The sequence below is a fragment of the Siniperca chuatsi genome, linkage group LG10 (genome assembly GCF_020085105.1).
Source record: "Siniperca chuatsi isolate FFG_IHB_CAS linkage group LG10, ASM2008510v1, whole genome shotgun sequence".
Classification (NCBI taxonomy): Eukaryota; Metazoa; Chordata; class Actinopteri; order Centrarchiformes; family Sinipercidae; genus Siniperca; species Siniperca chuatsi.
Window position 1 is genome coordinate 3,348,633 of NC_058051.1, and position 13,200 is coordinate 3,361,832.

Consider the following 13,200-nt stretch of genomic DNA (forward strand, 5'->3'; position numbering starts at 1 on the left):
ATCCATGTACTCTGCCTACAAGTTTAGACAAGTCAAACTTTAAAAAATAATTAAAATAAAACATTACACTATTTAAATTTCAAAAACAAATAGCACTTTGCGCCAGTCAAAGTTAATTAAAACACAGCCAACTAAAAACATAGTTAAGGATTTGTTTGTACAAGTTTCTGTTTGATTTAATTCCTTCATTTAATCCTCTGGTGGTGGGAAAATATATTCCCTTCGCTTTTTTTGTTCACAATGTGTGTATTTTCATACATTTTATTTTTTTAATATTACCTCATAAATTTATTTCACAAAATCTCAGGCAACCATGCTCAGCTGAAGAAACATTACCTGGTTGTGAGGTTCAGCTGCAGCCTCCACATGGAGGCATATGTGAGTAGAGCTGTCTTCTCACCAGAAGGCAGACCTTAATCAATATGTGTAAATACAAAAGGGACATTCGTGATCAGTGAAGAAGAATCAGGTTTATTGCCAAGTAGGTTTACACATACAAGGAATTTGCTTTGGTATATTGGTGAATAATAATACACATAGTAAGTTGAAAATATAAAGAAAGATAAAACAAGTACTGTAAGTCAAGAAGCATAAATTGAAAATTGATAAGATATGAAAAATGATTATAAAAATATGTATGACTGTTATTTAAATGAAAGAGCTGTACAGTTTGTGCAGGGATGTGCAAAATATGTACCAGGGAAAGTGCAAAAATTCACAGTATGAAGTTTAAAGAATATTTGCAATATGCCGAACTACTATGCCCTTACTCATCAGCTCGCTCTCTTAGGTCTAATAAGCAAAATTTGCTTTCTGTCCCTTGCACTCGCCTTAAAACCCATGTATGCACCAGGTCTGCATCTTACGTATTTATTGTATATTTTAACTATGTACTGTATATCTATTGTGTATTTTATTACGTACTGTGTATTTATTGTGTATTTTTATTATGTACTGTGTTTTTAGTTGCACGTTTCTTCATGGTCATCTTATCTATTTCTTTCTTGTATGCTAATGTTTTTGTAAAGCACTTTGTGACTTATGCCTGTGAAAAGCGCTATACAAATAAAGTTTACTTATTTACTTAATCCACAACCATCTCTACTGTCTTAAGAGCATTGAGCTCCAAGTTGTTCTGACTGCACCAGGTCACCAGGTGGTCATTCTCCCATCTTTAGGCAGACTCATCCCCATCAGAGATGAGCCCAATGAGGGTGGTGTCATCCGCGAACTTCAGGAGCTTAACGGACTGGTAAATGGAGGTGCAGCTGTTGGTGTACAGGGAGAAGAGCAGAGGGGAAAGGACACACGCAGTCTTGAGGGGATCCGGTGCTGATGGACTGGGAGTCAGAGACATGTGTTCCCAGCTTCACGTTGCTCCTGTTGGACAGGAAGTCTGTGATCCATCTGTAGGTGGAGTCAAGTACACTCAGCTGGGAGAGCTTGTCCTGCGAAAAAACCGGGATGATGGTATCAAAAGCAGAGCTGAAGTCCACAAACAGGATCCTGGCGTAGGTTCCTGAGGAGTCCAGGTGCTGGAGGATGAAGTGGAGGGCCATGTTTACTGCCTCGTCTACAGACCTGTTGGCTCTGTAGGCATACTGCAGGGGGTCCAGGAGTGGGTCTGTGATGGATTTGAGGTGGGACAACACAATGCGCTCAAATTACTTCCTTACCACAGAGGTTAGGGCGACGGGTTTGTAGTCGTTAAGTCCAGTGGTCCATGGTTATTTGGGGACGGGGATGATGGTGTGGGATTTGAAGCAGGCAGGCACCTGGCATGTCTCCAGTGAGGTGTTGAAGATGTCTGTGAACACTGGGAAAAGGGCTATAAAGGCTGTAGTTTTCAATGTATGTGGTATAATACTGTTGTAGACCTTCAGTTTGATCGACAGGTCATAATGTGACCTCAAATCAACTCAAATCAAACCTCAAAATAAAGTCAATGCTGAATAAGAAATATTGCTGGGAGTGTTACTGTGTGTCTTTGTTACTGTGTGCACATTTGCATTATATACTGTACTATCGGATTAACAGACAAACCCACAAAGGGTCAGTTTTAATAACCTCCGAGCTGATTTACATTCTTCTTGACACACCGTTATTATTCCCAATGTTTACAGTATAAAAGATGGTATGAATTACTCACTGCTGCTGATATTGATGCAAAAACAGCCAGCTGGCAGCTTATCAAAAAGAAATGCATTGAAGCAAATGAGGCCACTTAAAAACCGTTTGAACCATATTAAAAAAGATGTTTTAACTTTGCACAACAGAATAAAACAGTTTATTTTTTATGCTTTTCTCTCCTCTCGTACTAATGTTGGGAAATTTGCACAAACTGATTGGACCTTTAAATAAGAAAATGTCCATGCACACATGCATGCACACACACACACACAAATAGCAAATTACACAAAAGCACGTGTAGAATGAAAAGAAGAGGGCAACCATGGTTTTCAACTGTTCATTTTCTCTTTCTTTGTGTGTGTAGCAATCAAGTAAAACACCTCCACCAGATGTTTTTCCATCCAAAGAGTATACCTATGGCCAAATTACAGCCTCTGCTTCCAACCAGCATTCTCACTTCTCTCTCTTTCCATGTTTTTCCATCATTTTGTCTCTTTCTCTGCTGTTCTGTCACAGCTTCTTAATTTCTTCACTTCTGTTTCTCCGTGTGAGTTTTTCACTGTATCTCTTAATTGCCATTTATCTCTTTGTTTCTTTCTTTCGAAAGAACCACTTCTTCTCCCTTTGTGTTTTTGTTGCTTGCGTATACAGTACTGTATAATAAGCCTACATTAAATTACAACCTACAGCATATATGCAGTTTTTGAACTTGACGTTTACTTTCATGTTTGTATTACAGGAGCATACTGCTGCACAGAATTGTTGATAATTATGGATTCCAGCCATTCCTGGGCTTCACCTTGCACAACCTGCGCTGACTCCTGACAGTGTGCTTTACTCTTCTATCCTGCGGTCTCCCCTTTTCTCCCTCTCACTCTGCCTCATTTCAGTTTAGCTCAAACCAGTATCAGTGTAAACACATTACTATTGCAGATGTCTCTCTTTCAATCCCATTTTCGCATATTCTCTGTGGAACATTCATTTCATTAGCAGCTTACTATATGGGTCACGGGCCCAAAGATCCCATCAGACCTTAACACACACACACACACATACATCAACACTTTGCAAAGGAGACTGTCCTTGTGTTAGGCGGCTGCTGGTTGGGGATATGTGATATGTATTGTTGACTTGGCTGGCACCACATAATGAGCTTGGCGATGGAGATTGTCATCATCTCTTGATAATTCCCGTGGTACAAATCCAGTCAGTGATGAGCTATCCCACTATCTTCCCCCTATGAAGCAAGACAGGACTGCACGCTATAAGAGGGGGGAAATACTGTTCCCTGCCACTTTCATATGGGAACCATCGAAACACATCGAAAACCGCAAACAATCACATGGGCTCATTATGGACAGGAAAAATAAAAATAATGCTGTGTCCACATGGAGAACTTTATGTAAGGTCTGGATTACAGAAAATCACAGGGCCCCAGACAATTAGGGTCCCAAAAGGTGAATTTTCACATTAAGGTAAATTTTCCAACTTTCCATTTTTAATTATATGCCCATGCGCAAGGTAAAGACACAAGGCCCATGAAACAACTTCTAGAAACATGAATTAAGGTTACAGCTGTATACCATATGAGCTTTGAATTGATCCCAGCCTGCAGCTATTGTTTTTTTCTGTTGGGCCTTGAGCAGTTTCCTACAAGGCACTCTTACAGATGATGTAAAATATTCCTCATATATGGCATTACCAGGAGGTTCAACTTTTTCAAACTTATTTAAATGAGGTTTATTGGCATTTCAGTCCAATGTGTAATACTTTGAAACTTCTAATTCAAGCAGTTTGTAACACAGGGTATACCGAAAGAAAAGACATGCATGACCACAATGTAGGTCAGTGCTGATGGAGTATGGGGTGTGAGGGTAGGGGCCCATAATACACTTGGGCACAAAAAAAAATGGACTGATGGGGATGAAAAAAAGGAATTCATTCCTTCAGTCAACATTTGAAAGATGGCACAGCATGTGTAATAGAGAGAATTACAAAAGGCCATTTTCATGGGATACATTTTGACATGTCACAGTAGGAAAAGCACAGGTGTAAATGATAAAATGAATGATGGCTGAATTCCATTTAGCTGCTTCAGGCTCAGGGTCCTGGTATTGCTCCTGCTGGCTCACTGTCTCACTGCCATGGCTTACTGGGACACTTGAATAGAACAGAGCCATCATTAATGTTATTAGTTACACCTGTGCTTTTCCTAAGATGGCTAATTTAAATGTCTTCCGTGAAAAGGCTTATATTCAGGTCTGTTCAGGCATCTTTCAGCTTTCATCTTAAAGCTTTTAACTTGAAGTGAAACCCTCTGTATTTCTGCCAGGTAAAAAGCTATGGGAAATTCTATTAGATTCAATAAAGAATTTTAAAAGTCCATGTGCATGTAAGTCGAACAGGTTTTCTTTGTTCTATCAAATGTAAATGTATTTCATCCCGTAAAGACAGCGTTTGTATAAAATTGCTTTTGTTTGGTTGGCTGGTTGCCTTCAAGTCAGCGTTAAGTTTAAGTTCACTTGCATGAACAAAGTCTCCATTCAAAATCTTTTGACAGAAAATAGGCCACAGTAAATTCAACACTTTTCAGCATTGAAGAATTTGCGAGTGATCCTTCCCTATATCCGTAGGGCTTGGCCTGACAGGACTGGGTGGGGTCCAGCACTGTGGAAGGGGCCTACCTGCTCCCTTTTTCCCGGGACAGTAATGTAACAGCCGGTGACACTTGGAGCTCCACCTCCTCCCGCCGGGCTGAGCCCTCCACTGTACCGCTGCAGACCGGACACCGAGCTCATTCAGGCGGTGCAGCCGCTGCGGGACGGCGTGTGTGGGAGTGTGTGTGAGAGATAGACAGACAGATACAGACAGACAGACAGACAGAGAGAGAGAGAGAGAGAGAGAGAGAGAGAAAGTTTCTGTGTGAGACACACACAAAGAGAGAGGAGACGCAGAAAACTACTGAGCAGGTGAGCGCTCCATCTTATCCTTCCGTCTTTGCTAACATTTCTCTCAAAACCACACCTCAGTGAAAGCCAATAACGCAAAATCCCCATTTTAACTTACAGGGGCAGTGAGTGTATGCTGCACCAACCTTGTTACTGTAGCCTATTACTTACTATACTACTGTAAGATTCTTATAAATGCGAATTGTGAGAGACTTTAGCGAACTTTGTGGTGTTTTTATGCTAGGCTGATTTATCCTTTGGGCAGTTAGCTTGCTGTCATATGTATGTAGTTTATTTTTTAGCTAAATTAAAATAAAGTGTTGGTGAGTAAACACCACAGTTTTGCCCCTTTGCAAGACGTTTGCCAAAATATAAAAAGCCAGAGTTGTAATGAGATGGTGATATCATTGGAAAAAAAACAAGCAGTGGGATTTGTATATAGCTGTTATAAATGTCCTGCAGGTTTGGCTATCCAGATAGCAGGAGATTAATTATTGCCTACTACAGCCCTGAACATCTGGTACAGCTGTGTATTGTCCTAAACTCTAGTGAGTGCCACTGGATAAGTAAGTAGGAATATTTGTGTTTTTTTTTTATTCCTGAGCCTGAAGCAACAAAGGCAACATGACAAGTGCAGCTTTCCCCTCCACTCAAAAAAGTATTTTTCTGATTGTTTCTTGACATGGATGTTTGACCTTCAGACACCAAAGGCTGTTCATCATTCAACATGCATCTGCTGAAGGAAGAAAGTTGCTTTGTGCTTACCTTCAGTCGGAGTTTAAGATGCGTGAGAGCACGATCACAAGTAGTTTGGAAGCCAGTCACTTTAAGAGTTGAAAAGTTGCAGTGTGTGTGTGTGTGTGTGTGTGTGTGTGTGTTTCATGTTCATGGGGACTTGTGTCACCATGGGGACAAAATTGAGGTCCCCACAGGTAGAGACTGCCTTTTGAGGGTTAAGACTTGGTTTTAGGGTACAGGTTACAATTAGATTAGGGTTAAGAGTTCATGTTAGGCAGTTAGTTGCGATGGGTAAGGGGCTAGGGAAAGCATTATGTCAACGACTGTCCCCCACGGGGATAGTAAAACAAAAAATGTGTGCGTGCGTGTGTGTGGACCTGCCCTCTCATTGACACCAGTGGGTCACTTATGGCTGGGAGGCAGATTTCTGACACTGTTGCACACATTCCTACCAGATTAACCAGCAGCACAGATTAATGGAGTGCAGAGCTCAGATTCACTATCTAAAATGGTATGAATGAAATTCAAATTAGTGCAGAACAGACAGCATCACTGACACAGTGGTGTGTTGTTTCTTCAACACTTGTTCGCCTGAGCTCACACTAGGTACCAATAAATATCCAAGCATAACCTTGAAAAGCACGTTCTCCTAATTGGTGCTTTTCAGATGAAGGGCATTCCTAGAAAAGTGAACAGCTTTATTTTTTACATTACTATTAAATAAGGAAAAGTTAGAGAATTCTTGCTATTTTCCCTTGAATTCAAGAATGCCATATTGCCATTTATCTCTTTTCACCGGCTTGTCAGGGTATTTAGATGTGTGTGTGTTTGGATGTACATGTTCCCATGGCCCTTGTAGGCTTAGTCCAGCTTTAATCAGCTCAAGGACCTGGCCTCTCGCCCTACTGCTGAGATCAACTCCAACCTGAAGGGTTAAGAGGACCCACGAGTCGCTCAGAATCCAGCTGATAGAAGTGACCATGTGGGAGTCTGTGGTGTCTTAATGTTGTGAAATCTAGTTGTTATTGTTGCTAATTTTGTTGTTGTGTATGTTACCGTGGGCTTTTATCTTGCTCTGTTGTTGCTGATGTTGTTGTGTCATACCACTGTCTTATAGAGTGATTTTATCTCGTTGTTGTTATTGTTGTGGTTGCTGTTGCAGATGTTGCTCTGTCATACCACCGTCTTGTAAGTGTGCTTGTTATCTTGTTGCTGTTGTTGTAGCCGAGTTGTTGAATTCCTTGGCAGAGATCTTGTTCTCAGTCTCCTGCCCATGGACTATAGATGGAAATTAACTTATAGCTTACTCTGGTACAGCTAAGCGCTGTGCACTGTCCCTGTTCAATAAACAGATACATTAATACTATGTCAGTCTTCCAACCCTGATCATCCAATGATAGTGCACATCTGAGTTCGATGTAGAGGAGTGGTGTGTTTATGTGCTGTTGTGTAGTTAAACTGTCTTCCACTCTGACATTTCGCAGACCATTCAATGCAACTGTTAAATTTATGACATTCATGTCTGATAATTATTTGAATTCACTATTGAGTTTCCATACATCATGAATGAAAAGCTATTTGGCAGCTGAATGTCGTCAGACCTTCACCTCAGCACCACCAGGAACTTAACAGAGTAACTTTAACAGAAACCAGTGCGGACATATGTTTCATTATGATGCACTAGCTATGTTTAGCAAGTTTCAGGTCTGATGATTTTAATAGTGTACTGATATGAACTGAAACCAATGGGCCCCTTGGCAGGTAGGAAAACACATTTAAAAATGACAGTGGCATTTGCATAAACTGGCAAGTAGTTGTCAGTAATGTAAGTTGTAAGCATATTGGTGTTACAGTGCAAACCACAGGTATGGTCCTTTAAATATCTGGTGTGAGTGCTCAACTACTGACATGATAGAGGTACTAATGTTTTTGCATGTGATGGCAGTCCTTTGTTTTAGAAGAAGAATTGATTTAATTGTAATGTCACTGGTGATTTGGGCTGAGTAGGTGGGCAAAGGCAGAGGTCAGGATGGTGTGTGTGTGTGTGTGTGTGTGAGGATGTGCTTTAGTGTAAGTGTAGTGTATGTGCCTCTATGCCTGGATAATCTGTAAATCAGGAGGCCTCTCCAAATCTTGCTGCCATCGCCCACCTTGCACTCTATCACTGTCTTTGATATCTGAACTCTAAGGGCCTCTGCAGGCTGCGACGCTCATAATCATGTCCCCTGATATAAATCGGCCCCTTGTTTGCAGCACACTGACAAGAGGGATGGTTTAACTCTATGCCTCTTTTCATGTCTGTCTTTTTTGCTCCTTTCTCCTTATCTAAAAGTCTCTTTGGAATTGTCAAGCTAATTTACCTCAGATTAATAGAGTGTTTACAACTAATGGTTATTTTCATTATAAGGACATAAATTAAGTGTATAAAATGTGAAAATGCCCAGATTGGTGTCTTTATATTGTTTACTTGGTCTAATCAGCTAGAGAAGTATCCATTTCACAAGGTCTTAGCTTTTGTGAAACAATAACTCTCAGATTTTTGATATTTTTATCTTAATTATTGACTACAGTCAGTTATCATCAATATAATACATTTTTCTGTTCATTGAATTGACCAAACAGTTAATCCACTAGTAGTTTTAGCATATAGTGTCAAAATGATTTAATAAGGTGAAATAAATCTTTGTCAGAAAATCAATGAGCAGGTTGTTATTGTTGTTAGGTTCAGCTTATGTTGACCATATTCTATTCTGTCAGCCCATGTCACACAAACGTACCTGCAACAATATTACGTCTCATCAGCTAGTGGCCATGCAACTGCATATGACGCTCGGTAGCTGCACTCATAAATCATTAGTGGGAAGAAGAGTGATGGTAAATTTTTTTTTAAATGTTTTTTTATGAACTTTGTTTATTAAAATTTCATACACACATTGACACTAATGTTAAAGCACGTATGAATAACAGTGTAATTTTCTCTGCATAGGCAAAGGCCCCCACATCTTTTTAAATTTCTTGTAAGACTCTTTCAGTGTATATCTTGTTTTTTTCAAGCTGTAAATTATTGAAATTTTCTTTTATCCAAATAGTGTGAGAAGTTGGTGTTGGTGATTTCCATCTCATTAGTATTAGTTGCCTAGCCAATAATTGGAGCCTAGGCAAAGGCAACTGAGGGGTGCCGAACAGAGAAGTAATGGCATTAGGCTTGATAAGTGTCCCAGTTACCTCCGTCAAAGTATTGAAGATTGGACCATATGGAAATTGCAGCTTCTGATATAGAGGGAAGAAAAGCATCATTTGCAACTAGTGGTGCAGAGGTAGAAAAAGTTTGTAAACCAAAGTGACATTTGAACTGGTTCCAAATCCTTAAGGAGGTTTTAACAATTATATTTTTAACATAGGGGTAGAAGGGCCAGTTGATGGGGAAGTGTACAAGAGCTATCAGTGACACAGGTGTAGAGGAAAAAGACTCCATAGCCAAACAAGAAGGAGGGGGGTGGAATGTATCAGATCTGACCCAATACTGTAAAATTCTATGGTTAGTAGCCCAGTAATCAAACTTAAGGTTTGGTAAGGCCATTCCTCCAAGAGGCTTTGGTCTCTGTAAAAGGTCCTAGTCTCATAGTCTTGTTCCAAATTTACTGGGTTACCGGCTGGCAGTGGTTGAAACCAAGAAATGAGTCTAACAAGGCTAAACAAATCTGACAGGGAGCATGCAAAGTGTAAAGTCCAAAATCCAGACACGGTCCAAGGCAGACAAAGAATCCATACAAACGAACTCATGGTAAGAAATGCTGGGAACTGGACACGGGAACAAGGTACAATGAAAAATGCACATAACGGCGACACACACATGACAGGAACACAATGATCCGACAATGAACAAAGGAAAAGACCTGGACTAAATACCCTAAGGGAGGTGAGACAACGAGACACAGGTGTAAGAGATTATTTCACCTCTTATATACACCTTCGGGGTCTCCCATAACACTGATGTGGACACATCGGGAGTCTTATTTACATTAAGAAAAAAATCTTTTTGCTTTGAAATAAATTCCACAAAGTCCTTATATGAAAGTAAACGGTTTTTGAAACGCCATGGAGCACGGTTATTTTCAGATCCTTTATGTATATTCATAGTAACTGGGGCATGGTCAGATATAACTGTTTAACATATAACTGACTTTACAGATGGGAGAATTCTATTATCTACAAGAAAGTTATCTATACGGCTAAAAGATGGACATTCAAAAAGAATGAATATTCCTTTCCAGAGGAATTGAAAAAATACCAGGGGTCAGATACAGCAAACTGTTCTTTAAAGGACTGAATCACCTTAGCAGGTGACATACATATACATAACACATATAATAGTTACTCCTCTAGATTTTCCCTGACATGAAGAATGATAAATATGGCCAATCCAACTACTTTTTAATCTGGTCTGATCAGAAACTCTAAGATGAGTTTCTTGTAAATAAATTATCTGGGCACCCAAGTGTTGGAGATGGTGCAGTACTTTGCTGCACTTAACAGGGTTATTAAGGCCTCTGCAATTCTAGCTACAAAATCCCACTTCCATCTTGCTGTGTTAATTTAGGTGAAGCCATAGCAACATCTTACAATGCAAGGAATGAAGCATAATGACAGACATACCAGTATATGACAGTATCTAATGAATGTATTCAATGTTGATAGACCAAGCAGACACACAAAAAATGCAAAATATAATAACCCTTTGTGGTAAACAAATGTTACCCCCCTCCCACCAGAAGTGTCTCCCCCCGTACGAGACACGTCAATGAAACCCTGTAGAACGTGCTAAACGCTCTATCGTAGCCGTCATGATGGTAAAATGTTTTGCAGACAAATGTTGCTACATCATTTATTTGTTAATGATATTTGTTTTCTGTTAACTACATAACCTCGACACTGAACGAAGACCTTTCTGTTTGTGTCATTTTGAAAATATTCTTAAATGGGGATTTATACAAACGCAATACATAATTATTTTCATAAAATCTATTTTTCTTGTCTTTTTCTTTCTCTCTTGACATTTGAGAGCTGTTATATTTTGTGTAGATGAGTGGCTGTAAACCAAACACCACACAGGTCAAGAAAGCATGTGACAGAACACCTCTGGCTTCCAGAAAAATGCAGAGACTCATGTTTATACACAGAATGTGATAATCTTTTTTTTTAATGTCAGCCGGCCAGTCTGATGAGCTGCAATCATTGCCAATTACCTCTCAGGATGTAACACAATTCTCTTTCTCTATAAGCGTGTCTTTTTCCCTCTCCTGCACACACAGAGGGGAAATTTACCCTGGAAATGGCTGATGCGAACCGCATCACAGATTGTCTCATCAATATAGGAAATGCAATTTCCTTATTAGTGTTATTGAAAAAGTCTGCCAAATATCCTGCCTAAACTTCTCCAAGCACTGATTGCCCCTTTGCTTTTTGCCCCTATATCATCTTTTGTAGTGTCAAGTGCAAATTGTCCACACTACAGAGAATACAAGGCTTTGATCTGTGAGGCAACCCTCATGTCCTTTTTTGACAGTTGTAACAGTTACATTATGATGAGAAGAGCATTATGCCCTCAATGTTAATGGCAGTATCAAACCTGTCAAGGTCGACAACATCACTTCCATTTAGCTAATTAATCAAGCATAAAGGCTTCATATTTAGCTCATTGAAAGAAAATAAAAATCAGCTCAATTTACTGAATGTTAACTGATGAATGTAGTGAAGAACTGACCTAAACTTTTTATTTGCAGATGTAGCTGCGTTTACATGGACCCTAATATTCCACTAATAATCGGAATAATAGCCCAATCAGAATAAAAATGCCTCATGTAACCACCGCAATCGGAAAAGACTGGCCCGATCCCGCCCAAAGGAATTTTTAATCAAGTTAAGAGGAGTGGTATAAACCTTTGCTAATCCGTTCAATAGGAAAATATTAGCGCCTAATAACCATTTAAACGCTTACACCGATCGTTTCCCTCTGGTTGGAATAAACGGAATGGCAGGACGGCAAAACGAAACATGCATGTCGATATGTTGCTATGGTGAGGTCGGCTACACAAAATGAATAGCTAATGTTAGTTAATTCAAATTTTAAAAATGTTAGTTCATAATAATAAGTATTACCCAACTGACGTACCCTATATATGGGCTTCTGAGAGACGTCATTGTGAAATGCGCACACACGTGGATCACTGATCAGGAGAACAACATGAGGCGTTGTTTTTGTGTCATAAACTGCAGGATATGTAAAGTAATGGGTGGACAATGTTCAATATCCCATGAAGTAGTGAGAAGAAGAGAGTGAAGAATTGGACACTAGCATCTACTGATGTGGTCAGAGCTCTGGATTTCAACAAGGTGGTGGATAGGTTTGCACAGAAACTAGTGAGGAAGAAACTCCTGTTTTAATGTAAGAGCTCACACTGTTACTGTGTTAATGGATGTTAAATGAATTGTGCAAACGTTTGTCAGGCTCTGTGTGTTGATATGTGTTTAGAGTTTCAGTGTGCGAATCAGAGACAGCTGATAAAGGTGCAGACTATGTGATGTAAAAGGCACCACGTTGTTGTAGACATACCGCCCTATTTTCGTGGTGATGCAATGACCAGCGCCAGCAGCGCTCCGACTGCTTGGTATTGTCCTGACCTTGAAATCAGCTTTACTCATCTGTGTGGTATTTTGGTGCCAAGCACAGAGCTCAAGGTGCACAGGTGGGAGGAGCGGTGCAAACAGGTCGGAGGTTCATTCAAATGAGGCAGTGCAAAGCGAGTTCTTGGTATTTTGGTGGAAATTTGTTCTTAGACTACACTGAGAATAGATGTCTCAGAACCACCACTGTTTCTGGCGCAACGTCAATCTGGAGCCCAAAGACCTACCGCTTTGCACTTGTCGTTGCGTGATTTAAATAGGGCCCATAGTTTCTTATCAGTGAAGCTTTGCCTGTATACACTGCAGTCATCTGAGTTCAAGCACTAACATAAGACATCTGGCATACATCTAGTGTCTGGTATATTTGGATGGTAAACAGCAGGGGTTTCATACATTACTAATATCCAGACTGAGGGGGCTTCTGTGCACCTCACTGGTGCAGGCAAACAGCAGGAATTTCATATATGCTTACATTACTCGTGTTGCCTGTTGATGGTCTGGGACCCACTCTCAGTTAATTTCTCACTACTTGCAAGAGCTAACTTGTAGTATCGGTTAGCGTTGCTACTAGCTGCCTATCAACATGTGGTGTGTAGTAAAAGACATTTTGGAAATACGAGGATGAGTGTCACATACAAATTTACCTCTTAAGTGGTTTCCAGCAAGTCCCTTCCTTTCTAAATACTGAAAATATCCTTAT

General features: G+C 40.0%; 1 protein-coding gene across 2 annotated transcripts in view; it reads left to right on the top strand.

Annotated features, from left to right (window-relative positions):
* The first annotated feature begins 4,855 nt into the window (after positions 1-4,855).
* lamb2l (laminin, beta 2-like) overlaps positions 4,856-13,200 on the top strand; it is a 62,980-nt gene continuing 54,635 nt past the window's right edge. Inside the window, exon 1 of one of the 2 annotated variants that reach the window (XM_044211462.1) lies at positions 4,856-5,099. The gene's annotated coding sequence lies outside the window, so the exon portion shown is untranslated. The remainder of the gene's footprint in view (positions 5,100-13,200) is intronic. The other variant, XM_044211464.1, reaches the window with a different exon arrangement.